This window comes from Pan paniscus, chromosome 1, assembly GCF_029289425.2.
Source record: "Pan paniscus chromosome 1, NHGRI_mPanPan1-v2.0_pri, whole genome shotgun sequence".
NCBI classification, from domain to species: Eukaryota; Metazoa; Chordata; class Mammalia; order Primates; family Hominidae; genus Pan; species Pan paniscus.
In genome coordinates, this window is record NC_073249.2 from 190,597,956 (window position 1) to 190,623,762 (window position 25,807).

Below are 25,807 nucleotides of genomic sequence, written 5' to 3' on the forward strand. Positions count from 1 at the left end.
TTCACCATGTTAGCCAGGATGGTCTCGATTTCCTGACCTCGTGATCTGCCTGCTTCAGCCTCCCAAAGTGCTGGGATTACAGGTGTGAGCCACCGCACCTGGCCCATGTTATTTATTTTTTAAAAAGAAAAAGGCTGGGCACAGTCGCTCACACCTGTAATCCCAGCACCTTGGGACGCCAAGGCGGAGAGATAACTTGAGATCAGGAGTTCGGGACCAGTCTGGCCAACATGGTGAAACCCCGTCTCTACTAAAGATACAAAAATTAGCTTGGCATGGTGGTGTGCACCTGAAGTCCCAGCTACTTAGGAGGCTGAGGCAGGAGAATTGCTTGAACCCAGGAGGCAGAGGTTGCAGTGAGCCAAGATCGCTCCACTTTTCTCCAATGACAAGGCCTTACTCTATACATATTCCTATATACTGTGCTTGAAATTCTCACAGATATAATACTGTTTATCCTCTCATGCACCAGTCTGCCAGTCCCAGGTGCCTTGGAGTTCCATGAAAAAATGGACAAAGATTTACATGCTCTACGACCAGACTCTGGGATTGAATCCAGCTCTATCCCCTTTACTAGCTGTGCAATCCTGGATCTGTTTCATCTTTCCTTGCCTCACTTACATCTGTAAAATGCAGATTATAATCATACCTCCCCCTAGGATTGTAGGGAATAATTAAATGGTTAATACATGGAATGTACTTAGAACGACTGTAAGCACAGATATGCATTCAGGTTACCTCTTATTATCAGATGTACTATAATCTTAAATTTATTCAAAATTGCTACTGACTGAAAGATACGTGATTTTGGTGGGTGTGGGGAGGAAATAGCGAAAAATAAAAAGTCCTAGCTGGAAAAGCAAATATAACTGTTCAAGGGCTATTAAAATGCAATGATCAAGAGACAAGGAATGAGAGACACATTTACCCAGGGGAAGAACCAAAACATAGCTAGCCTCAAATGCCAAGTAAAAAGAAAAGTGAACTTTATCTCTGCAAATGGGAAGCCACTGCATGTTTCTAAGCAGGCAAACTGTTGGGATAAGGGGATGGATCAGGATGGGCAAGATAAAGTTAGGAAGCTATCACATTTGAGGTGACCAGACCCTGGAACAGAATCATTCAGTCAGCAAGACATGCACCTATCATATTTAAGGTCTTTAAGGAGTTTGTTTACCTGTAGGATTGGGGAAAGGACCCAGGCGTGGTGGCTCACGTCTAAAATCCCAGCACTTTGGGAGGCTGAGGTGGGGAGATCACCTGAGGTCAGGAGTTCGAGACCAGCCTGGCCAAAATGGTGAAACCCCGTCTCTACTAAAAATACAAAAAAATTAGCGGGGCGTGATGGGGCAGGCCTGTAATCCCAGTTACTGAGGAGGTTGAGGCAGGAGAATCGCTTGAACCTGGGATATGGAGGTTGCAGTGAACCAAGATTGTGCCAGTGCACTCCAGCCCGGGCAACAGAGTGAGATTCTGTCTCAAAAAAAAAAAAAAAGATTGGGATAGGGGGTGTCACATGCAGAGATCTATATAATACATGTCAGAACTCAGCACCACCAGAGTGGTACAATGGCAAAGGCCACTTACAACTAGAGGAACAAAGTAAGGTTTTCAGGAGGAAGACTTAGTAGTTAACCTGGCTCTGGCCAGGCGTGGTGGCTCACGCCTGTAATCCCAGCACTTTGGGAGGCCAAGGCGGGTGGATCACGAGGTCAGGAGTTTGAGACGATCCTGGCCAACATCATGAAACCCCATCTCTACTAAAAATACAAAACAAAATTAGCTGGGCGTGGTGGCGTGTGCCTGTAATCCCAGCTACTCAGGAGGCTGAGGCAGGAAAATCGCTTGAACCAGGGAGTCGGAGGTTGCAGTGAGCTGAGATCGCGCCACTGCACTCCAGCCTGGCGACAGAGCGAGACTCCATCTCAAAAAAAAAAAAAAAAACCCACAAGTAAAATTGTACAGGTAGATATGAGAAAAGGAGCTTTCCTCACTAGGCATCCAATAGCAATGGAAATAGAACTCACAGGAGTGAAATCTGAAACTGCTTTACACATACATGGCATTCAACAAATAACTGACTAGACGTAGAAGTGACGAAGAGGAAAGGAATCAAGGTTTCAAAACTAAGTGACTACGAAATCTAAGAAATCAGTTTGTCACTAAGTATAGTAAAGCTAAGAAGAAGGTATAATTTAGATGAAATTTTTAATTCAGTTTTGGATACTTTAGTTTGCTCATGCTGGAGAATCCATGAAGGCCCATTCAACCTTTGAAGACTTTTTCTTTTTTTAATTATAAATTGGAAGTAGCTACTAGATTTGACACAGAGTTCAGAAACTTATTTTCAATCAAACTTCCTAATTAGAAATAACATTACCAATTTTGGAAATCTTTAGAAAATTAAAAAGATGCCTATCCAAAATGTCCATATTATGATTCTCCTAGTTAAAGAAAATAAATTAGTAGCTGCTTTGCAGCTTATACTAATCCAACAGCAATTTATAAACACCATTAACAAATGGCAACCCTCTTCCTTCCCACAAGGCCACTTGGTCATTCTTAAGTAGAAAGTTCCTCACAAAATGCATCTTATTCCCAAACCACTTATAAAGCAACATTAGCAGCTTACCACAATCAGCATTCTATTTTTGTTTTTAGAGATGGGGTCTTACTGTCACCCAGGCTGGAATGCAGTGGCATGATCATAGCAATCCTCCTGCCTCAGCCTCCCAAAGCGGTGGGATTACATGTGCAAGCCACCATGCCCAGTCTGTCTTAAAATAAAATAAAATAAGCAATTAAAAAAAACACTAACTGTGAAAAGCTTTAAAATTTTTAGAAGAAAACAGAAGAGAATATCTGTATGAATTCAGGGTGAGGAAGGATTTCAAACAAAATTCTGTAAGTATAAACCATAAAGGTAAAGACTGACAAATCTATCTATATGCCTTAGAAAATCAAAACAGAAGATGGGCATGATGGCTCACGCCTGTAATCCCAGCACTTTGGGAGGCTGAAGCAGGCGGATCACAGGTCAGGAGATCCAGACCATCCTGGCTAACACAGTGAAACCTTGTCTCTACAAAAAATACAAAAAATTAGCCGGGCGTGGTGGCTGGCGCCTGTAGTCCCAGATACTCGGGAGGCCGAGGCAGGAGAATGGCGTGAACCCGGGAGGCAGAGCTTGCAGTGAGCGGAGATCGCACCTCTGCACTCCAGCCTGGGCGACAGAGCAAGACTCCATCTCAAAAAAAAAAAAAAAAAAAAAAAAATCAAAACAGACGGCTCGCACCTGTAAGCCCAGCACTTTGAGAGGCTAAGCTGGGAAGCTCACTTCAGCCCAGGAGTTCAAGATCAACCTGGGCAATATGGCAAGACCTGGTCTCTACAAAATATAAAGAAAATTAGCCAGGCATCGTGGCACACACCTGTGGTCCCAGCTACTCCGGAGGCTGAGGCAGGAGGATCATTTGGGCCCAGGAGTTCGTATGTTCGTGCCACTGTACTCCAGCCTGTGGGACAGTGAGACCTTGTCTCAAAAAACAAATAAATGAACAAACAAAAAAATGAAAGCAGAATATATAACCTGAAAGTAGAATGTAGACCTAAATACCCAGAAGCTCCATCAGTTAGGTTTATAACAAAAATTATTATGAATGGAAAAATTAATTCCAGCGGGACTGTGGATGCATGGAGCATACCAGTGTTAGCAAAATGGCAAAATCCATACAGCATTAAAGTTGTACTTACTTCAAGAGCTAAGACATCTAATGACATCCAAAGAAAATAAGTAGCTTCCACAGCCACCAGAAGTAAAACCATGACAATTAATTTTAGCAGATCTTGGCCGGGCATGGTGGCTCACACCTGTAATCCCAACACTTTGGGAGGCCGAGGTGGGTGGATCACCTGAGGTCAGGAGTTCGAGGCCAGCCTGACTAACGTGGTGAAACCCCATCTCTACGAAAAATACAAAAATTAGCCAGGCATGGTGGTGGGTGCCTGTAGTCCTAGCTACTCTGGAGGCTGAGGCAAGAGAATTGCTTGAACCCAGGAGGTGGAGATTGCAGTGAGCCAAGATCACGCCACTGCACTCCAGCCTGGGCAACAGAGCAAGACTCTGTCTGAAAAAAAAAAAAAAAAAAATTTTAGCGGATCTTAAACTTAAGTCAACCTTCTACTCATGTTAATGTCTTAATCAAATATCACAATGCAAAATACCCACACATTAAGAATTTCTGCTGGTAAACATGACCTGGACATTTGTAAGAATATATATTTATTTATATATGTATATATATATATATGTGTGTATATATATATACCGATTATCATTTCAGATAATGGGAAGAAAAATACAGCACAATTTTTTTTTCTCTTGTTAGGGCACTGTCATTTAAACATAAACCTGAAGTACTCTAAAGAGAATTCAGGTTTACAAAACAAAAGCGTGGTGAGAGGTGTCAGGTGTCAGTGGCACATATTTCTGAAAAGTAAAAATCTTTTTTTTTTTTTTTTTTTGAGACGGAGTCTCGCACTGTCGCCCAGGCCCAATCTCGGCTCACTGCAAGCTCCGCCTCCTGGGTTCACGTCATTCTCCTGCCTCAGCCTCCCAAGTAGCTGGGACTACAGGCGCCCGCCACCACACCCGGATAATTTTTTTGTATTTTTAGTAGAGACGGGGTTTCACCATGTTAGCCGGGATGGTCCCGATCTCCTGACCTTGTGATCCGCCCGCCTCAGCCTCCCAAAGTGCTGGGATTACAGGCGTGAGCCACTGTGCCCGGCCGAAAAGTAAAAATCTTAAGAAGGAAAAAACAGAAATGGCACACTTTACCTATTTTGCTTAGTGAAAAACTGCAGCCAAAATTGTTTAAAGTAGCAGGTAAAATAAATATTATCACAAATTATGTTAATTTTTGAAGTGGTGCAGGTGCTGACTTCTAGTAGTATCCAAAATACGCACAAGAAAAAAAAAATCCAAAATATGTCCAGGATTATTTTGATACCTATATTTACACCAAAAAAATGGTAAGGGCTGTGATGGTTAATATTAGGTGTCAACTTGACTGGACAGAGGGATAGCTATATGGCTGAGGCAATGCTCCTGGGTATGTCTGTGAGGGTGTTGCCAGAGAAGACTGACATGTGAGTGAGTGGACTGTGAGAGGAACCAGCCCACATGTCCAGCTGGACCCTCAATGTGGGTAGGACACCATTCAATCAGCTTTAAGCACAGCTAAACAATGGGGATAAGCAGATTGCTTGCCGAGTCTGCTCTCTCTCATGCTGTGACAGATGCCTGGCTTCCTCTCCTCCTGCCCTTAGACATCAGACTCCAGGTTCTTCAGCCTTTGGACTCTAGGACTTGCACTAGAAGCCTCCCAGGGGCTCTTGGGCCCTTTCACCTCAAACTAAGGGCTGCACTGTTGGCTTCCCTGGTTTTGAGGCTTTTGGACTTGGACTGAGCCACGTGACCAGCTTCTCTCTTTCCCCAGCTTGCAGACAGCCTATCATGGAACTTCACCCTGTAACTGTGAGAGCCAATTCTTCCTAATAAACTCGCTTTTATTTATACATATATCCTTTGGTTCTGTCCCTCTGGAGAACCATAATGTAGGGGGGTTGATGAATTTCTGTTACAAGCTGTTCTTATGTGTTACATGTAACAGACATGGTAAATATTTATATTCTTTGTGTAACAAACCATGCCTTTATGTGAAGTCAACTAAAAAACAAACACATAGGGATATGTCATTCTGAGCTCAAGGTTTGTCTTAAAATGTAAATAAATTGTGAAATGTATCCACAAAAACAAATGATTAAGATGATAAAATTTTATGTTATACATATTTTACCACAAAAAAAGTAAAATGAGTTGATTAGTGGAAAGAAGTGACAAAGCAATTAAGCAAATGCTAACAAATGTAAAATCTAGGTGATGGACATATAGGTCTCACTGTACTGTACAATTGTTTCAACTTTTTTGTATGCTCGAAATCTTTCATAATAAAATGTTGGAGGAAAACAGAAATCAAAGATATTGCCATCCCTGCTAGAATACACTTGATACAGAGTGATTAACCTACCCAGAACCAGGGAAACAAAGGCCTTACAGGGACGATGAAATGTAAAAGCCAGTCTGGCCAGGTAAGGTGGCTCATGCCTGTAACCCCAGCAGTTTAGGAGGCCGAGGTGGGAGGATTACTTGAGCACAGGCATTAAAGACCAGTCTGGGCAACATGGTGAAACCTCGTCTCTACTAAAAACACAAAAATTAGCTGGCCATGGTGGCGCAAACCTGTAATCCAATCTACTTAGGAGGCTGAGGCAGGAGAATCACATAAACCCGGTGCAGGGGCGGTGGAGGTTGTAGTAAGCTGACATCGAGCCACTGCACTCCAGCCCGGGTAATAGAGCGAGAAGCTGACTCAAAAAAAAAAAAAAAAAAAAAAAAAAGACCAGCCTAGGCAACACAGGGAGACCCCGTCTCTACAAAAAATAAAAAACAGGGCCGGGCATGGTGGCTCACACCTGTAATCCCAGAACTTTGGGAGGCCGAGGCGGGCAGATCACCAGCTCAGGAGATCGAGACCATCCTGGCTAATAAAAAAATTAGCCGGGTGTGGTTGTGGGCACCTGTACTCCCAGCTACTTGGGAGGCTGAGGCAGGAGAACGGCGTGAACCCAGGAGGCGGAGCTTGCAGTGAGCCGAGATCGTGCCACTGCACTCCAGCCTAGGCGACAGAGCAAGACTGCATCTCAAAAAATAATAATAATAATTAAACAATAAAGAAAGAAAGAAAGAAGGAACTGCCGGGCATGGTGGCATGCACCTACAGTCCCAGCTACTTACTTGTGAAGCTGAGGTGGAAGGATCACTCGATCCTCTCAGGATCAGGAGTCACCTTTCAAGCCCAGGAGTTTGAGGGGCTGTAGTAAGCTATGATTGCACCACTGCACTCCCGCCTGGGCAATGAAATAAGACCTTGTCTCCAAAAAAACGAAACAAAACAAAAGCCCGAAAAGCTCGCTCATTACACTAAATCTTCTAAAAGTGTTGCTGACTAAAAGTCCATTTTAGCTACATTCAATGAGATCATCACAACAGCTGTAATAACACTAACCAGTGGGAAGAGATCTGCCTACCATAGCCCCAAAATAGACATTAAACAAGCTTTAGCTCACTCATCATAAATATCCAGTATCCTGAAGATAACACTTGAAGCCCCAATCTAAGCAATAAATTAGTCTACCCCTAAAAAAATAATCTGGATAGGAATTAAATCTGAATATGATACGAATCAAAAAAGATTTTTCATACCACATATTTCCATTCCAATAAATGCCTAGCACTCATAGGCAAGTACTTAATGCCTAATTTCCAAATTTCCCACAAACAGAAAAATCAAGTAACATCAAATGTGGTACTTAATCTAAATTCTAGTTCAGGCTGAGCACGATGTTTTACCCATATAATCCTAGCACTCTGAGGAAGCTGAGGTGGGCAGATGGCTGGAGGTCAGGAGTTTAAGACTACCCTGGGCAACAAAATGAGACCCTGTCTCTACAAAAAATTTGCTAAATCGCCGGGCGCGGCGGCTCACACCTGTAATCCCAGCACTTTGGGAGGCCGAGGCGAGTGGATCACGAGGTCAGGAGATCCAGACCATCCTGGCTAACACGGTGAAACCCGTCTCTACTAAAAAAAAGAAAAAAAAAATTTTTGCTACATCACCAGGCATGGTGGTACACACCTGCAGTCCCAGTTACTCAGGAGTATGATGTAGGAAGATCACTTAAGCTCAGGAGTTTGAGGCTACAGTCAGCTATGTTCATGCCACTGTACTGAGGCCTGGGTGACAAAGCAAGGTTGTCTCCAAAAAAACACAAAAAGAAAAAAAAACCTATTTCCTACCTAGTTTTTTTGTTGTTGTTGTTGTTTTGTTTTCAGACAGTCTCACTTTGTCACCCAGGCTGAAGTGCAGTGGCATGATCTTGGGTCACTGCAACCTCTGCCTCCCAGGTTCAAGCAATTCTCCTGCCTCAGACTCCCAAGTAGCTGGGATTACAGGCGCTCGCCACAATGCCTGGCTAACTTGTGTATTTTTAGTAGAGAGGGGGTTTCACCATGTTGGCCAGGCTGATCTCGAACTCCTGACCTCAAGTGATCTGCCTGCCTTGGCCTCCCAAAGTGCTGGGATTACAGGCATGAGCCATCGCGCCCAGCCTTTTTTTTTTTTTTTTTTTTTGAGATGAAGTTTCACTCCTGCCACCCATCCTGGAGTGCAGTGGAGCAATTTTGGCTAACTGTAACCTCTGCCTCCTGGGTTCAAGCGATTCTCCTGCCTCAGCCTTCCAAGCAGCTGCGATTACAGGTGCTTGCCAACACGCCCAGCTAATTTTTGTATTTTACGTAGAGACAGGATTTCACCATGTTGGCTAGGATGGTCTTGAACTCCTGATCTCAGATGATCCACCTGCCTCAGCCTCCTGAAGTGTTGGAATTACAGGTATGAGCCACCATGCCCGGCCCCTACCTAGCTGCTTTTTGTTTTGAGATGGAGTTTCACTCTTATTGCCCAAGCTGGAGTGCAATGGCACGCAACCTCCACCTCCCAGGTTCAAGCGATTCTCCTGCCTCAGCCTCCCCAGTATCTGGGATTACAGGGATGCGCCACCACACCCAGCTAATTTTGTATTTTTAATAGAGACAGGGTTTCTCCATGTTGGTCAGGCTGGTCTTGGTCTCCTAACCTCAGGTGATTTACCCGCCTCGGCCTCCCAAAGTGCTGGGATTACAGCTGTGAGCCACCACACCCAGCATTGTTTTTAAAGAACAGAAACTCAAAGTTATATATATGCATACTCCAGAGCTAAGAGGTTCAGTAAAATTGTCCCCAAATTGTTTACTTTCAGCATAGAGGTAACAGCATTCTCTCTGCCTTCTGAACATGTCCATTGTGGGCTGAGAGGTAGAGTTTAATTAGTTAATATGAAAATGGTGATACATAAATGACAAAGGAAATTCGGAAACTCTTCTGTGAAATCTAAGGATGGAAAACTGCATGTACTAGCAGGCCCCGGCAGAAGATGCTGACAAAGATATGAAGAGGCAAGGTAGACTGGTGCAGTGGTGGCTTAAGCCTGTAATCCCAGCACTTTGGGAGGGGGAAGTGGGAGGATCAGTTAAGCTCAGGGGAAGGGAGGGGAAGGAAGACTGGAGTGGGGAGAAGGAAGGAGGAAAAGGAAAGGGGGAAGAAGGAAGGGAAGAAAGGAAGAAAGAAAGGGCAATGTATACCAGCACTGTCTCTCTACTAGAACTTTCTGAGAATGAAATGTCCTATATCTATGTAGTTCTATATAGCTAGTATGACTGAGGAACTAAATTTTTAGAGCTCAACATATACTTAATAGACACTGATCAAGGAGGAAATGGAGAGACATAAAGGTTTGGTTTTTGCGCCCAGTCTGTCATGAAGGCTTTTTTTTTTTTTTGAGACAGATTCTCGCTGTGTCACCCAGGCTGGAGTGCAGGGGCGCGATCTCGGCTCACTGCAACCTCTGCCTCCCAAGTAGCTGGGACTACAGGCACCTGCCACAATGCCCAGCTAATTTTTTTTTTTATTTTTAGTAGAGACGGGGTTTCACTATGTTGGCCAGGCTGGTCTTGAACTCCTGACCTCGCGATCCGCCCACCTCGGCCTCCCAAAGTGCTGGGATTACAGGTGGGAGCAACCACGCCCAGTCCGACATAAAGGTTTTTAAACCAAACAAAAGCATTAATTCTGGACTTTTTTTAAACTCACTGTATTATGTCAATAAACATGACTTTCCTGTCTCCATCTCTTTTCTACCTAGCATTCCACTATATGAATGTACCATAAGCAGTCCCATGGTGGCATATATTTAGGTTGCTATCAGTTTTTCACTTACATAAATAATACCGTAATGATTATTCTTATCTTTAAGGACCTGTCCTATAGGAAATCCTTAAGGTGTGTTCCTTGAGGTACACAGTGTTGTCCTCTAGAAAAGGCTACAGCAATTTATACTGCTACCAGCAGTGTTTGAGAATTTCCCCAAACCTTCACCAACAATAATCATCATATTTTTTTGTCACGGTGGATATCTCAGGAAGAAAATGGTATCTCAATTTCATCTGTATCTCTCTGGTTTTCATATGAGACTTATTTTGTCAGTATTAATAATCTAATTTTCAAAATGGTCAACCAATTTTCCTAGAACCATTTACTGAATAATTACACCATCCTTCACTATCTTAAAATATTGCCTTTGTGGTATCCTTTGTTCTTTCCAACTGCTGTGGGGTTGAGGGTTCTGAGTGTTTCTCATTGTCTTTTCAGATTTAACTTCTTATGACTACTTTCCTTTTCCAAATAGCTACCAAACAACCTATCTTCTTGTTTCCATATACAATAATATTATTATCTATGGTGTCAAAATCTTCACAGAAAAAAGAAAATTATAATGATATTCATGTGCTGAATACCTACCACGTGCCTGTCATTGGGTTAATCATCTAACCATCACAATAACCCCCCCTGTAGCTAGACAGAGATTTCTACCTCCATTTAAAATTGAACAGGCTGGTCATAGTGCCTCACACCTGTAATCCCAGAACTTTGGGAGGCCAAGGCGGGTGGATCACCTGAGGTCAGGAGTTCGAAACCTACCTGGCCAACATGGCGAAACCCCGAATCTACTAAAAATACAAAAATTAGCCAGGCGCGGTAGTGGATGCCTGTAATCCCAGCTACTCTGGAGGCTGAGGCAGGAGAATTGCTTGAACCGGGAGGCAGAGGTTGCAGTAAGCCAAGATCGTGCCACTGCACGCCAACCTAGGCGACAGAGCAAGACTATCTCAAAAAAAAAAAAAAAAGACTGAAACAGAAATAAAGGAAGAGAAGAGGCAAGCTAGGTTCTACACTACGAATAAGACAAAGCATTCACCATTAACCCAAGAATTAATGTCACCTTCTAAATTTCCAAGGAAAAGATGAATTATCAAAACAGGCTTTTACAATTTAAGTTCTTCTGAAGCAAGATGCTAAATATTAAGCTTTCATAATAAACAAACCCAAGAAATGCATCCCTATTTCTCCTCCACGGTTCCCATCTTTACTATTCAGAAATACCTTCATCTAGTACCAAAGGAAAAAATATATATACATATGACATACCATAACAGTAAAAATCTCTTCTATATATCCAAACACTGGCCTGAAGAATGACATTATGAGAAACTTTTACTTTCTACATTACCTATTTCTGTAATGTCTGAATTTTTTCAACCACCATCTGTCTGTGAGCAGGGGGGAAGAAATGAAGACACCTCCCTGCCCCACCAGGGCTTTCACAAAATGTGTGCTCTGCTTGAATAAACCCCGGGGTAGGGTAGAAGGGTATTAGGGGACTTATCAGTTTTATCTTTTTAAAAATAAAATGTTAGCCGGGTGTGGTGGCTCACATCTGTAATCACAGGACTTTGGGAAGCTAAGGAAGGAGTTCGAGACCAGCCTGGGCAACATGGTGAAACCCTGTCTCTATAAAACTACAAAAATTAGCCAGGCATGGTGGTGGGCACCTATAGTCCTAGCTACTCAGGAGGCTGAGGTGGGAGGACTCCCTAGGCCCAAGAGGTCCAGGCTGAGGTTAGCCGTGATCACGCCACCATACTCCAGCCTGGGTGACAAAACAAGACCCTATCTCAAAATAAAAAGAAAAAGAAAAAATGAAATGTTAAGCAGAGCCTCAAAGTATAAAATATAAATGCACAACTGTTCTGATTGAAGGAGGAGGACAACTCAGAAAACTATCATTATCACAACCTACTTACTATAGTTACCTGCAGTTCTGCAGAATAGCCTTGATAGAATGGGTTTTGAATACAAATTTTTATTTTATTTTTTATTTTTTTGAGACAGGGTCTCACTTTGTCACCCAGGCTAGAGTGCAGTGGTGCAATCTTGGCTCACCACAGCCTCAACCTCCTGGGTTCAAGCAATCCTCCTGCCTCAGCCCCCTAAGTAGCTGGGACTACAGGCTCACGTCACCACACCGGCTAACTTTTTATTTTATTTTATTTTGTAGAGGTGGGGTTTCATCATGTTGCCCATGCCCAGGCTATGAGCCACTGTGCCCAGCCTTAAATCAACTTTTTTTTTTTTTTGAGATGGAGTCTCACTCTGTCACCCAGGCTGGAATGCAGTCGCACGATCTCCGCTCACTGCAAGCTCCCCCTCCCAGGTTCATGCCATTCTCTTGCCTCAGCCTCCCAAGTAGCTGGGACTACAGGCACCCACCAGCATGCCTGGCTAATTTTTTTATTTTTAGTAGAGACGAGGTTTCACCATGTTAGCCAGGATGGTCTCGATCTCCTGACCTCGTGATCCGCCTATCTCAGCCTCCCAAAGTGCTGGGATTACAGGCGTGAGCCACCACGCCAGGCCAAATCAACTTTTTAATTCACACACAATAAATGTACACATCTTAAGAATACAGTTTGATGGCCAGGTGCAGTGGCTCACGCCTGTAATCCCAGCACTTTGGGAGGCCGAGGGGGCAGATCACCTGAGGTCAGGAGTTCAAGACCATCCCGGCCAACATGGTGAAACCCTGTCTCTATTAAAAACACAAAAATTAGCTGGGCGTGGTGGTATGTGCCTATAATCCCAGCTTCTCAGGAGGCTCAGGCAGTAGAATTGCTTGAATCTGGGAGGCAGAGGTTGCAGTGAGCCGAGACCGCGCCACAGCACTCCAGCTTGGGCAACAGAGTGAGACTGTCTCAAAAAAAAAAAAAAAGATACAGTTCGATGAGTTTTGACAAAACATACTGTGTAACCACCACCACGACCAAAACAGAATATTTCTATCACTCCAGAAAGTACCCTCTTGCCCCTTGGCAATCTACTCACCTACCACTGTACAAATTATTTTCAACTGCTAACTTAACAGAACCTGAGTGAACTAGGACTTGACAATGGGAGCACTTCAGAGAATGCCACCAAGCCAGTTATTTACTTATTCCCATATTAACTCATCCTTTTTTCAATATTTACTATGCCTCTTCTACGTAACTCAATGTCCTAGGTAGTGACTAGATTCAACATTGAATAAAACAAATCCCTCTTACTCTCTAAAGACGTGAAGGATGAAACACGATAGATTAAAAATAAATATCATGTCATAGTAATAATGTAGGGTTGGGGAGGGAAACAGCAACAGTTTTTGAAGAGGAGTACTATTATAGAGGAGTCAAGAAAGGCCTCTTTCAGGACATTTCCCAATGTAATAGATACATGTGTACAAAGATACATCAAAACTGCCAAAGCCAAGGTGATACAGCAACTCTTTAACACTTAAGTAATAAGAACTTATGAGTATACAAAGCAAGGCCCTATGTAAAGGGTCATCTTATGCCTGAAACAAGAATTTCTTATATTTAAAAATTTAACTTTTTCTTTTTGAGACAGGGTCTCCTCTGTTGCCCAGGCTGGAGTATAGTGGTACAATCTCAGCTCACTGCAACCTTTGCCTCCCGGGTTCAAGTAATTCTCCTGCCTCAGCCTCCCAAGTAGCTGAGATTACAGGCGCACACCACCACACCTGCCTAATTTTTCTATTTTTAGTAGAGATGGGTTTCGCCATGTTGGTCAAGCTAGTCTCAAACTCCTGACCTCAAGTGATCCACCCACCTCAGCCTCCCAAAGTGCTGGGATTACAGGCGTGAACCACCACACCCAGCCACTAAATCTTTTTTCTCTACTGGGCAACCCAACACCGGAATCTGACCAATTCCTCAATCACTTTCATATTAAAAGTTTTTTTCTGATAGCCGATAGTCTTTCAAGCCAAAGGAATTAGTCAAGACTCTAGGACATAGTCTTTAGATAAACTGGGACCATCTTCTGTGAAGCCCTGCTATAAAGGAAAGCCCTTGAGTAAAGAAACTTCCTCGTTAACTTTACAATACAGTCTCACCTCTATGCATTCCTCTATCAATCCTTTATTCATGCCATCCTTTTTACTAAAATCAAGAAAAAGGAAATTGAGTTGTTAACCTCACATACACACAAAAAAATCACATGGCACTACTGAAAACAATACAATGGACTTCATAGTAGTATATTATTTTAAAAAACAATAGAATAACCTTAGTTGTTATGTCTCGGGACAAGAGCCAAAAGTCTTATTAATGAGACATTCAACAACTCTGCTTGGCCTTCTATCTTCTGAGACAGGCCAAGCTATGCAGTAACAACATTCCAGATGCTATAAAGCAAACCAAGCGGAACAAAAGTGAGGACACTGAACACATACCAGCTAAACAAGGCACCGACAGGGGTGAGACCAATGCTTCTATGCTCTCCAAAAGTCTGTTTTTCTTCAGTTTGGAAACAAAGTAATTCAGTGTTTTGGGGGTTCCCCCTGCATTGCTTCAACTCCATCTTTCAAAGCTGCCTAAAATCTTTTTTTTTTAAGAAGAAACAAACGAAGGATATAAGGTACCAAGACAGAAAAAAAAGGTCAATGATAATGTAAGACAGCAAAGTGACTATGAATGGGAGTACCAGAGACCTCTATGATATATCCAGAACAGGTAATAAAAGATGGAAAATAGACAAGTAATAGAAAGGTATAAAATAGTAAATACCAACTAACACTCTGTCCAGGTCAGGGCTACATGTCAGACTGTTGGCAGGGTCTAGGGCAAATTGGAAATGACATGCCCCAACTATAAAAGATGGTTGCTGCAAAACAGAAAAGCATATCCATGGCTGCCAGATCTGCTTTTTGAAAAGCAGCCTGAATCCACATTTTTATACAAAATCTCCTTTTTAAATGTTGACAACTAATTCAAATTTACAACACTGTATGAGCCAAAGAAAATATATCTGCAGATTGGATTTAGTCCATAAAACTTTTTTAGGCAGAGGTTGAAAACATCTGCCTAAATACATGTTCTTTCAGTGGTATAACTCAACTCTGTGGCAGAAAGCACATCCTACACTTCCAAAGAAACACTATTACCTGAAAAATACACTACAAAAGATATGAGTACACATCTGACAAAATAAACCACTGAAGGAAAGCACACTTAAAATGCTCCTTTTCTAGGCCGGGCGCGGTGGCTCAAGCCTGTAATCCCAGCACTTTGGGAGGACGAGGCAGGTGGATCACCTGAGGTCAGGAGTTCAAGACCAACCTGGCCAACTTGGCGAAACCTCATCTCTACTAAAAAATACAAAAAAAATTAGCCAGGGCTGGGCGCAGTGGCTCATGCCTGTAATCCTAGCACTTTGGGAGGCCGAAGCGCGCGGATCACCTGAGGTCAGGAGTTTGAGACCAGCCTGACCAACATGGAGAAACCCCATCTCTACTAAAAATACAAAATTAGCCGGGCATGGTGGCCCATGCCTGTAATCCCAGCTACTCGGGAGGCTGAGGCAGGAGAATCGCTTGAACCCGGGAGGTGGAGGTTGCGGTCAGCTGAGATCGAGCCATTGCACTCCAGCCTGGACAAGAACAAAACTCCGTCTAAAAAAAAAGGAAAAAAATTAACCAGGTGTGGTGATGGGCACCTGTAATCCCAGCGACTCGGGAGGCTGACGCAGGACACTCGCTTGAACCTAGGAGGCGGAGGTTGCAGTGAGCCGAGATGGCACCACTGCACTCCAGCCTAGGCAATAGAGACAGACTGTCTCAAAAAAAAAAAAAAAAAGGCTGGGCGCGATGGCTCACGCCTATAATCCCAGCACTTTGGGAGGCCAAGGCAGGCGGACGACCTGAGGTCAGAACTTTGAGACCAGCCTGACCAACATGGAGAAACCTCATCTCTACTAAAAATACAAAATTAGCGGGGCGTGGTGGTACATGCCTGTAATCCCAGCTTCTCGGGAGGCTGAGGCAGGAGAATCACTTGAACCCAGGAGGCAGAGGTTGCGGTGAGCTGAGATTGCGCCACTGCACTCCAGCCTGGGCAACAAGAGCGAAACTCCATCTCAAAACAAACAAACGAACAAACAAACAAAAAGCTCCATTTCTGGAACACTTAAAATATGTACTGTAAACAAAATTCAATGAAAGAAAACATTAGAAAATGAATTTTTGTCAAATTGGACTCACCAAATTTCAGCTTCCTCACTATGAGCAAAACCAGCCCCTATCTTCTAGACAAAAAGAAACTAAGACTTCTACAGCACATCATTAAAACATACTACTTATCCTCAAAAAAAAACAAAAAACTGTAGGCCAGACACGGTGGCTCACCACTATAATCCCAGCACTTTGGGAGGCTGAGGCGGGCAGATCACGAGGTCAGGAGATGGAGACCCTCTTGGCTAACACGGTGAAACCCCGTCTCTACTAAAAATACAAAAATTAGCCGGGTGTGGTGGCGGGCGCCTGTAGTCCAAGCTACCTGGGAAGCTGAGGCAGGAGAATCACTTGAACCTGGGAGGCTGAGGTTGCAGCAAGCCGAGATCGCACCATTGCACTCCAACCTGGGCAACAGAGCGAGGCTCCATCTCAAAAAAAAAAAAAAAAAAAAATTAGTTCCCTTGAAAAATTAATAAAGTCAATCTTTTAGAAAGGGTACCCGTGTCTCTTACTGCCTTGGTAAGCCTTGAGCAATTACCTTTTTCTTCCTTAGAGACAGGGTCTGGCTCTGTCGCCCAGGCTGGAGTGCAGTGCTGCAATCATAGCTCACTAATACCTTGAACTCCTGGGGTCAAGAGATCCTCCCACCTTAGCCTCCCAAAGTGCTGGGATTATAAGCATGAGCCACCATGCCCAGCCTACATTTTTATGGATTATAAAGCTGCATTATACGGTCTAGAACATTGTTTCTTAACTTTTTTGAAACTCTAATGAATATGATAGAAGGAGAACACATTTTCCTTGAGAAAATGCACCCCTACTCAAAAATATTTTACAGAGTTCATGGGCTCCCTGGAGTCCACAGGCCATAGATTAAGAATGTAATGTCCTGCTGCAGGCTGGGCGTGGTGGCTCACGCCCGTAATCCCAGCACTTTAGAAGGCTGAGCCCGTTGGATCACCTGAGTTCAGGAGTTCAAGGCCAACCTGGCCAACATGGCAAAACCCCGTCTCTACTAAAAATACAAAAATTAGGCCAGGTGCGGTGGCTCACACCTTTCCCGACACTTTGGGAGGCCAAAACGGGCGGATCAATTGAAGTCAGGAGTTTGAGACCAGCCTGGCCAGCATGGTGAAACCCTGTCTGTCTCTACTAAAAATACAAAAATTAGCTGGACATAGTGGCGGATGCCTATAATTCCAGCTATTTGGGATGCTGAGGCTGGAGAATCGCTTGAACCCTGGAGGCAGAGGTGGCAGTGAGCCGAGACCATGCCATTGCACTCCAGCCTGGGTGACAAGAGAGAAACTCTGTCTCAGGAAAAAAAAAAAAATACAAAAATTAGCCAGGCGTGGTGGCAGGCGCCTGTAATCCCAGCTACTCAGGAGGCTAAGGCAGGGAGAACTGCTTGAACCTGGAAGACAGAGGTTGCAGTGAGCCAAGATAGTGCCACTGCATTCCAGCCTGGGCAACAGAGGAAGACTCCACCTCCAGAAAAAAAAAAAAAAAAAAAAAAAAAAGAGGCCACGTGTGGTGGCGGGTGCCTGTAACCCCAGCTACTTGGGAGGCTGAGGCAGGAGAATCGCTTGAACCCAGGAGGCGGTGGATGCAGTGAGCTGAGATCGCACCACCACACTCCAGCCTGGGCAACAGAGCGAGATTCCGTCTCAAAAAAAAAAAAAGAATGTCCTACCATGCAGAATATGTTTACTTGTTTTGAATCCAGGTATCGCTCTGTTGCCCAGGCTGGCATGCAGTGGCATGATCATGGCTCACTGCAGCCTACAGAGACTATTAAACCTACTTACCCTCCAATCTCTGCTTCTTGCTCTTCCATCTCTATTTTCTTGCTCTGTCAGGTAACTACCATCTTCGGTCTCTTAACTAACATACCTCACAATCCATTTTCCATACTTCTGTGAAATGATTTTAAAACATAAATCACCCCTGAAACCCCTTCCTTCCTCCCTCCTTCATCTGTTGTAGGCTGGGCGCAGTGGCTTATGCCTGTAATCCCAGCACTTTCGGGAGGCCGAGGAAGGCGGATCACCTAAGGGCGGGAGTTTGAGACCAGCCTGACCAACATGGAGAAACACTGTCTCTACTAAAAATACAAAATTAGCCAGGCGTGGTGGCACATCCCTGTAATCCCAGCTACTTGGGAGGCTGAGGCAGGAGAATCGCTTGAACTGGGAGGCGGAGGTTGCAGTGAGCCAAGATTGCGCCATTGCACTCCAGCCTGGGCAACAAGAGCGAAAAACCATCTCAAAAAAAAAAAAAAAAAAAGTTGTAAATAATGTTATATATGTATGTGTCTATACATATTAGAGAAAGAGAGAGACGGCAATCCTTCCTACCATCAGAAGGCTTCAATGGCTTCCCTAATAACCTTCTCTCTCCAACTCATCTGTAATCACTCTCCAAAGTGTCAAACACAATTGGCCTCCTTTCAGTTCTGAAAGCACACTAAATTCTTCCCATCTTCCAGTTTGTGCACTTACTGTTTCCTCTACCTGGATACCCTCTCCTTGACATCCTACAAATTGGTTCCTCACTCTCCCCAAAAAGAACTTCACTGACCACCCTTAGGTCTCCCCCTTTTCAGTGTCTATCAGAGTCCTGAACTGGACACCTCTATGTTACTTTTCTCAATTTGTAGTTTATTTGCTTACCTTTTGTGTTCCCCGCCCCCAACAATCCTGTTAAGCTTCCAAAAGACAAGACCTCATCTGTCATCACACCCTAATATATTCACAGGCCCACAACAGAAGCTGGTAAATGACAGGCTCTCAAGTACTATTTGTTGAATAAATTACCCAATCAACCAGAGTCAAACAGTGAACAGATCTTAGATGTTTATAGAATATGTGTGAAAAAATCCACCAAAACCCTGTATTTGAGAGAATAGCATTAACCAGACTTCCTTCCATTCAGGATGTCAATATGCCCTACAGAAACAGGGTAGCGCCCTAAAATGCTTAGTGGTTAGGACTATCCATTCTAAAAGCTTAATAAATCGTGGCCGGGCGCGGTGGCTTACGCCTGTAATCCCAGCACTTTGGGAGGCCGAGGCAGATGATCCCCTGAAGTCAGGAGTTCAAGACTAGCCTGGCCAACATGGTGAAACCCCGTCTCTACTAAAAATACAAAAATGAGCCAGGCGTGGTGACACACACCTGTAATCCCAGCTACTCAGGAGGCAGAAGCAGGAGAATCGCTTGAACCCAGGAGGCGGAGGTTGCAGTGAGCCGAGATTGTGCCGCTGCACTCCAGCCTGGGTGACAGCGCGAGACTTTGTCTCAAAAAATAATAATAATAATAATAATAAATCGTATGTCTGTGTACCCTCCCAGTCATCAACATTTCCCATCTCTGTGCTAATCTCAGAAATATTCCAAGCTTCCTCCCTCCAATTCCTCGGAACAAAATAGATCACTCTTTTTGTAATCCATATTTTGCAGGCTAAACCAAATTCAAAAGTACCTATATACTTGGTATTAAATAAATACACTAAGGTGGTACTACTACTACCATCACCACTGCTAAAATTGAACTGTACCTAGTCTACAAAACTAAAAACATCAATCTCCAAAATTGGAGATCTTTCTCTGGTGCTAAAACGTTTAAAAAACAAAGAGATGGAATTACACTGGATATAGAAGTTTTTAATCAAATCACTTCTTACAGAAACCTCAACACAACTCTCTTACAAAATGCAATTAAGCCCAAATGGCTGCAGTAAAACTTATCATTAACGTATGAACATTGGTTCACAAAATACATCTCCCGGCAAAGAACAAACTGAGCCCGATTTGCTCCACAAGTTGTTCATGACAGGAGCCGGTTTTGGCTATTTAACAAGCTTCTAAATCATAATACACACGTCAGACTGTCTAGAATAACAGAACAGACTACAACAGTACTTCCACAAACGAAAAAAGTCAGGGTCATCTGAAACAGAAGAAAAATATCGGGGTGATACACGCCTTACCTCTCTCGGCGCACACTCTAAAAAAAAACCTATAAATGATGATATTACTTTTTAACAGTGGCTAAGTGATTTTTATTTTATCTCATTTAGTCTCCACAATAACCCTGTAAAGGGGTCACTGTTACTTGCTGCTGTTTTAGTGATAAGAAAACTGAGGCACCTGGAGATGAAGACTCTTGACCTAAGATCAAAAGATAGCAGGGCCAAGATTTAAACCCAAGCCAACTGGTTCAGGATACTTCTGTTATGCTCCCAACAGAAGCTTCACTGCCTCTCTCTTGCCAGGTCCTTCTATACTCTCAGAGGCTTTCCCTTCAACCCAATTAACAAATTCCCCATAAACACTGTACTGCCACTGATGGCTTCCAACTTCTGTGCACCATTGCTGCTCCCCAGCTTCTGCTGCCATGTTCCACCCCTAAGATTTGTAAAGTCAAAGACAACAGTTGATAAAAGTTGCTTAGGTGCTAAGAGAAGCAAAATAATTCACCTCATATAAGCAGAACTCACGCCGATTGCCACTGGAATGCAAGCCGGCCTCAGCTCCAGCCCAAGAAAAAAGTGAGAACTCTAATATTCCCGTAGGAGACAAATTTGGACTATCCCGTTTTTGGCCACCAGGCTGGAAAGAACGGAAGCGGTACTAACATTTACTGAGTGGCAGCCACATGCGCCCTAGGAGAAGACCGAACCAGGCCAATGGGGACTGGGTGGGGGGAAGGGCACTCAGGAGTTCCGGGAAAAGAAATCCAAATAACGGGGTTCATACGACCAAAACGGGACGAGTAGGGAGTGGCCGCCCCCAGGCCGACTGCAAGATAAAGCGGCGTAGGAGCTGCTCTGCAGAGAAGGCGACCAAGAGCCTCGGGAGCTAGGCCGGGGCCAGGAGAAGCCCTAAAGGGCGGGGAAGGGGAGGAGCCGGAGGGAACGGAGCCCGCTCAGAAGAGGCCAGGGTGTAAGCTGGGGGGAGCGACTCCACGCCAGGCCTTCCCCGAGCCCCTGACCAGCAGCTGGGGAAAAAAGATAAGAGACGAAACCACTAGAGCCGGTTAAGCTGCCCTAACTTCCATCAGAGGCGCTCACTCACCTGGGCCTACCACAGCGATCGCAGCTGCAGCTCGCAACGGCACAACCAGCCCGAACCTCGCCCCCGCCCCACAGCGCGCCCAGCGTCTCCGCTCTCCGACGGCGGCGACGGCGTAGACCCGCTGCCTCCTGGGAAATGTAGTCCTACGCCCTCCTCTCCTGGCCGACTTCGCTGCCATCAGAACTACGTTTCCCAAAAGACAAGGCGAGCGTTGGGCCCGCCGCTTTGCGTCACGCGCTCGGTTGTCGGCGGTCACGTGGGTTGGGGGCCGTCCCCTCCCCCCGCCTGGGTGGCCTGGAGATGGAGGAGGGCGGTGGACGGAAGGGGCGGGGGCGTTGCTGACGCCACTGCCCCCACCATTTTGGAACCAGCCTGGAGGGAGAGTCTGAGCCCCACCCACTCCGGGCCAGCTTGCCTTGTTGAAAAGCTTCCGAGTTGGGAGTCGAGTCTCCCGGTTTTTGGTCTCTTCTGCGCTCCCTTCCGCTTTGTGACCTTGAGCAAATTCATCCCTCCTCTCTAAACTTGTTTCCTCCCCTGTGAAATGAGACTTGTAATTTCTACCCCACAGCGTTGTTGCGAGGCTCCGACAAAGTAAGGCACAGGAAAGCCTCAAGCACCCTGAAAGCGCAACGCAAATGGAGGGGTTGGTTTGGTTTCGTTTTTTTAATTTTAATTGTGTGACCTCATTCGGAGACCCAGAAGCCGCCTCTCCCCGGCCTGCCTTCTGTAACTATGATTTTCTGACTGTCGTCCTGGGAAGTTTGTTAAAATGGGTGCTACTGGGGTATTGAACCAAAAGTTTACCGGCGAGTGTCTCCCTGCAGTCTACATTTTAAACCGACCTCTCGGGTGATTCTTACCCACCTACAAGTTTGAGAATCTCTGCGTTTATCAGTTTTGCACGGGCTGGTTTCCTCCGGAATTTCTGCTCTAGTGCCTCTGAACATTTAAGACCCATCTCATAGGTCATCTGTGATGCTTTCAAAGTTGACTAGCTCCTCCCTATGCCTGTGTTCCCACAGTAAGTTTGCATCTTACTCTGTAAGTATCGGGGCCTTCCCCGACAAGACTGTGAGCTCTTTGAGAGCCGAGATCAGTTTTGATGGATTTCTGCACCTCCAGAGAAAAGTAGACACAGTACACATCAATTAATAAAGAAATCTAATGCTCTTCCTAAGAGAAAAGCTGCAAGGCTCAACTCAAGTAGCAGACCACGCCACATCAGCCCTTGCCCTTAGTGGCTTCGGCAGCATTCCTTGCACACGGCTTACTCTTTCTTCCTTCTTTGAGCACTTCTTGTGGTCGACGTACTGCGTAGTGCTTCTTATACCGTTCTAATTTAATTGATTTTATTTTTATTTATTTTTTGAGATTCTCCCTATGTCGCCCAGGCTGGAGGGCAGTGGTGCGATTTGGGGTCACTGCAACATCTGCCTCCCGGGTTCAAGCGATTCTCCTGCCTAAGCCTCCTGAGTAGCTGATTTTACGGGCATATGCCACCACCCGGCTAATTTTTCTACTTTTTGTGGAGACGGGGTTTCGCCACGTTGGCCAAGCTGGTATCAGACTCCTGACCTCAAGTGATCCACCTGCCTCGGCCTTCCAAAGTGCTGGGATTACAGGTGTGAGCCACGGGGCTGAACCAATGTAATTTTAAATTCAAAGATTTTCTGGGTGTCTACTGTATACAATGCCCAGTGTAAAATACTGGGAACACGGTAGTAAACTAGATGGATACCAAAATACATAATTTTGGCTCCCCTTTTAAGAAATACAGGCATAGGCCGGGCCCGGTGGCTCACACCGGTAACCCCAACGCTTTGGGAGGACCGAGGCGGGCAGCTCACCTGAGGTCAGGAGTTCGTGATCAGCCCAGCCAACATGGCGAAACCCGTTCTCTACTAAAAATACTACAGATTAGCCGGGCGTGGTGGCGGGCGCCTGTAATCCCAGCTACTCAGGAGGCTGAGACAGGAGAATCGCTTGAACCCAGGAGGTGGAGGTTGCAGTGAGCCGAGATCATGCCACTGCACTCCAGCCTGGGCGACAGAGCAAGACTCCGTCTCAAAAAAAAAGAAAAGAAAAAAAGAGCTCCCTCTCCCTCTCCCTCTCCCCCTCCCCCTCATCTCCCCTTTCCACGGTCTCCCTCTCATGCCGAACCGAAGCTGGACTGTGCTGCTGCCATCTCGGCTCACTGCAACCTCCCTGCCTGATTCTCCTGCCTCAGCCTGCCGAGTGCCTGCGATTGCAGGCGCGCGCCGCCACACCTGACTGGTTTTTGTATTTTTTTGGTGGAGACGGGGTTTCACTGTGTTGGCCGGGCTGGTCTCCAGATCCTAACCGCCACACCTGACTGGTTTTTGTGTTTTTTTGGTGGAGACGGGGTTTCACTGTGTTGGCCGGGCTGGTCTCCAGCTCCTAACCGCGAGTGATCCGCCAGCCTCGGCCTCCCGAGGTGCCGGGATTGCCGACGGAGTCTCGTTCACTCAGTGCTCAATGGTGCCCAGGCTGGAGTGCAGTGGCGTGATCTCAGCTCGCTACAACTTCCACCTCCCAGCTGCCTGCCTTGGCCCCCCAAAGTGCCGAGATTGCAGCCTCTGCCCGGCTGCCACCCCGTCTGGGAAGTGAGGAGCGTCTCTGCCTGGCCGCCCATTGTCTGGGATGTGAGGAGCCCCTCTGCCTGGCTGCCCAGTCTGGAAAGTGAGGAGCGTCTCTGCCCAGCCGCCATCCCACCTAGGAAGTGAGGAGCACCTCTTCCCGGCCGCCATCCCATCTAGGAAGTGAGGAGCGTCTCTGCCCGGCCGCCCATCGTCTGAGATGTGGGGAGCGCCTCTGCCCCGCCGCCCCGTCTGGGATGTGAGGAGCGCCTCGGCCCGGCCGCAACCCCGTCTGGGAGGTGAGGAGCGTCTCTGCCCGGCCACCCCATCTGAGAAGTGAGGAGACCCTCCGCCTGGCAACCGCCCCCTCTGAGAAGTGAGGAGCCCCTCCGCCCGGCTGCCACCCCGTCTGGGAAGTCAGGAGCGTCTCCGCCCAGCAGCCACCCCGTCCGGGAAGGAGGTGGGGGTCAGCCCCCGCCAGGCCAGCTGCCCCGTGCGGGAGGGAGGTGGGGGGGTCAGCCCCCCGCCCGGCCAGCCGCCCCGTCCGGGAGGTGAGGGGCGCCTCTGCCCGGCCGCCCCTACTGGGAAGTGAGGAGCCCCTCTGCCCGGCCAGCCGCCCCTTCCGGGAGGGAGGTGGGGGAGTCAGCCCCCCACCCGGCCAGCCGCCCCGTCCGGGAGGGAGGTAGGGGGTCAGCCCCCCGCCCGGCCAGCCACCCCGTCCGGGAGGTGAGGGGCGCCTCTGCCCGGCCGCCCCTACTGGGAAGTGAGGAGCCCCTCTGCCCGGCCAGCCGCCCCTTCCGGGAGGGAGGTGGGGGTGTCAGCCCCCCGCCCGGCCAGCCGCCCCGTCCGGGAGGGAGGTGGGGGGGTCAGCCCCCCGCCCGGCCAGCCGCCCCGTCCGGGAGGTGAGGGGCGCCTCTGCCCGGCCGCCCCTACTGGGAAGTGAGGAGCCCCTCTGCCTGGCCAGCTGCCCCGTCCGGGAGGGAGGTGGGGGAGTCAGCCCCCACCCGGCCAGCCGCCCTGTCCGAGAGGGAGGTAGGGGGGTCAGCCCCCCGCCCGGCCAGCCGCCCCGTCCGGGAGGTGAGGGGCGCCTCTGCCCGGCTGCCCCTGCTGGGAAGTGAGGAGCCCCTCTGCCCGGCCACCACCCCGTCTGGGAGGTGTACCCAACAGCTCATTGAGAACGGGCCATCATGACAATGGCGGTTTTGTGGAATAGAAAGGGGGGAAAGGTGGGGAAAAGATTGAGAAATCGGATGGTTGCTGTGTCTGTGTAGAGGGAGGTAGACTGGGAGACTTTTCATTTTGTTCTGTACTGAGAAAGATTCTTCTGCCTTGGGATCCTGTTGATCTGTGACCTTGCCCTCAACCCTGTGCTCTCTGAAACATGTGCTGTGTCCACTCAGGGTTAAATGGATTAAGGGCGGTGCAAGATGTGCTTTGTTAAACAGATGCTTGAGGGCAGCATGCTCGTTAAGAGTCATCACCACTCCCTAATCTCAAGTACCCAGGGACACAAACACTCTACCTAGGAAAACCAGAGACCTTTGTTCACTTGTTTATCTGCTGACCTTCCTTCCACTATTGTCCTATGACCCTGCCGAATCCCCCTCTGCGAGAAACACCCAAGAATGATCAATAAAAAATAAAATTAAAAAAAAAAAGAAAAAAAGAAATACAGGCATATCTCAAATATTGCAGGTTCAGTTCCAGAACACCACAATAAAGCAAAGATTGCAGTAAAGTTAGTCCAAGTTTCCCAGTGCATATTAAAGTTATATAGTATGTTTACATCATACTGTAGTCTATTGTGTGCACTAGTGTTATGACCTAAAATATATATACTTTAATAAAGAATATTACTTAAAAATGCTGTCAGCCTGGCGTGGTGGCTCACACCTGTAATCCCAACACTGGGAGGCCAAGGCGGGTGGATAACCTGAGGTCAGAAGTTTGAGAGCAAGGCCAGGCGCAGTGGCTCACGCCTGTAATCCCTGCACTTGGGGAGGGCGA

At 46.4% G+C, this 25,807-nt stretch overlaps 1 protein-coding gene across 17 annotated transcripts in view; it reads right to left on the reverse strand.

Annotated features, from left to right (window-relative positions):
- THRAP3 (thyroid hormone receptor associated protein 3) overlaps positions 1–25,807 on the reverse strand; it is a 98,835-nt gene that overhangs the window by 58,637 nt on the left and 14,391 nt on the right. For 3 of the 17 annotated variants that reach the window (XM_055095389.2, XM_034961324.3, XM_063608765.1), the window contains exon 1: positions 20,607–21,220. The exons of 2 other annotated variants lie outside the window; for them this stretch is intronic. The gene's annotated coding sequence lies outside the window, so the exon portion shown is untranslated. Of the gene's footprint in view, positions 1–6,859; positions 6,968–16,296; positions 16,554–20,606; positions 21,514–25,807 lie in introns of those variants that run through there. 12 more of the 17 variants (XM_055095383.2, XM_063608755.1, XM_034961328.3 and 9 more) reach the window with 9 other exon arrangements.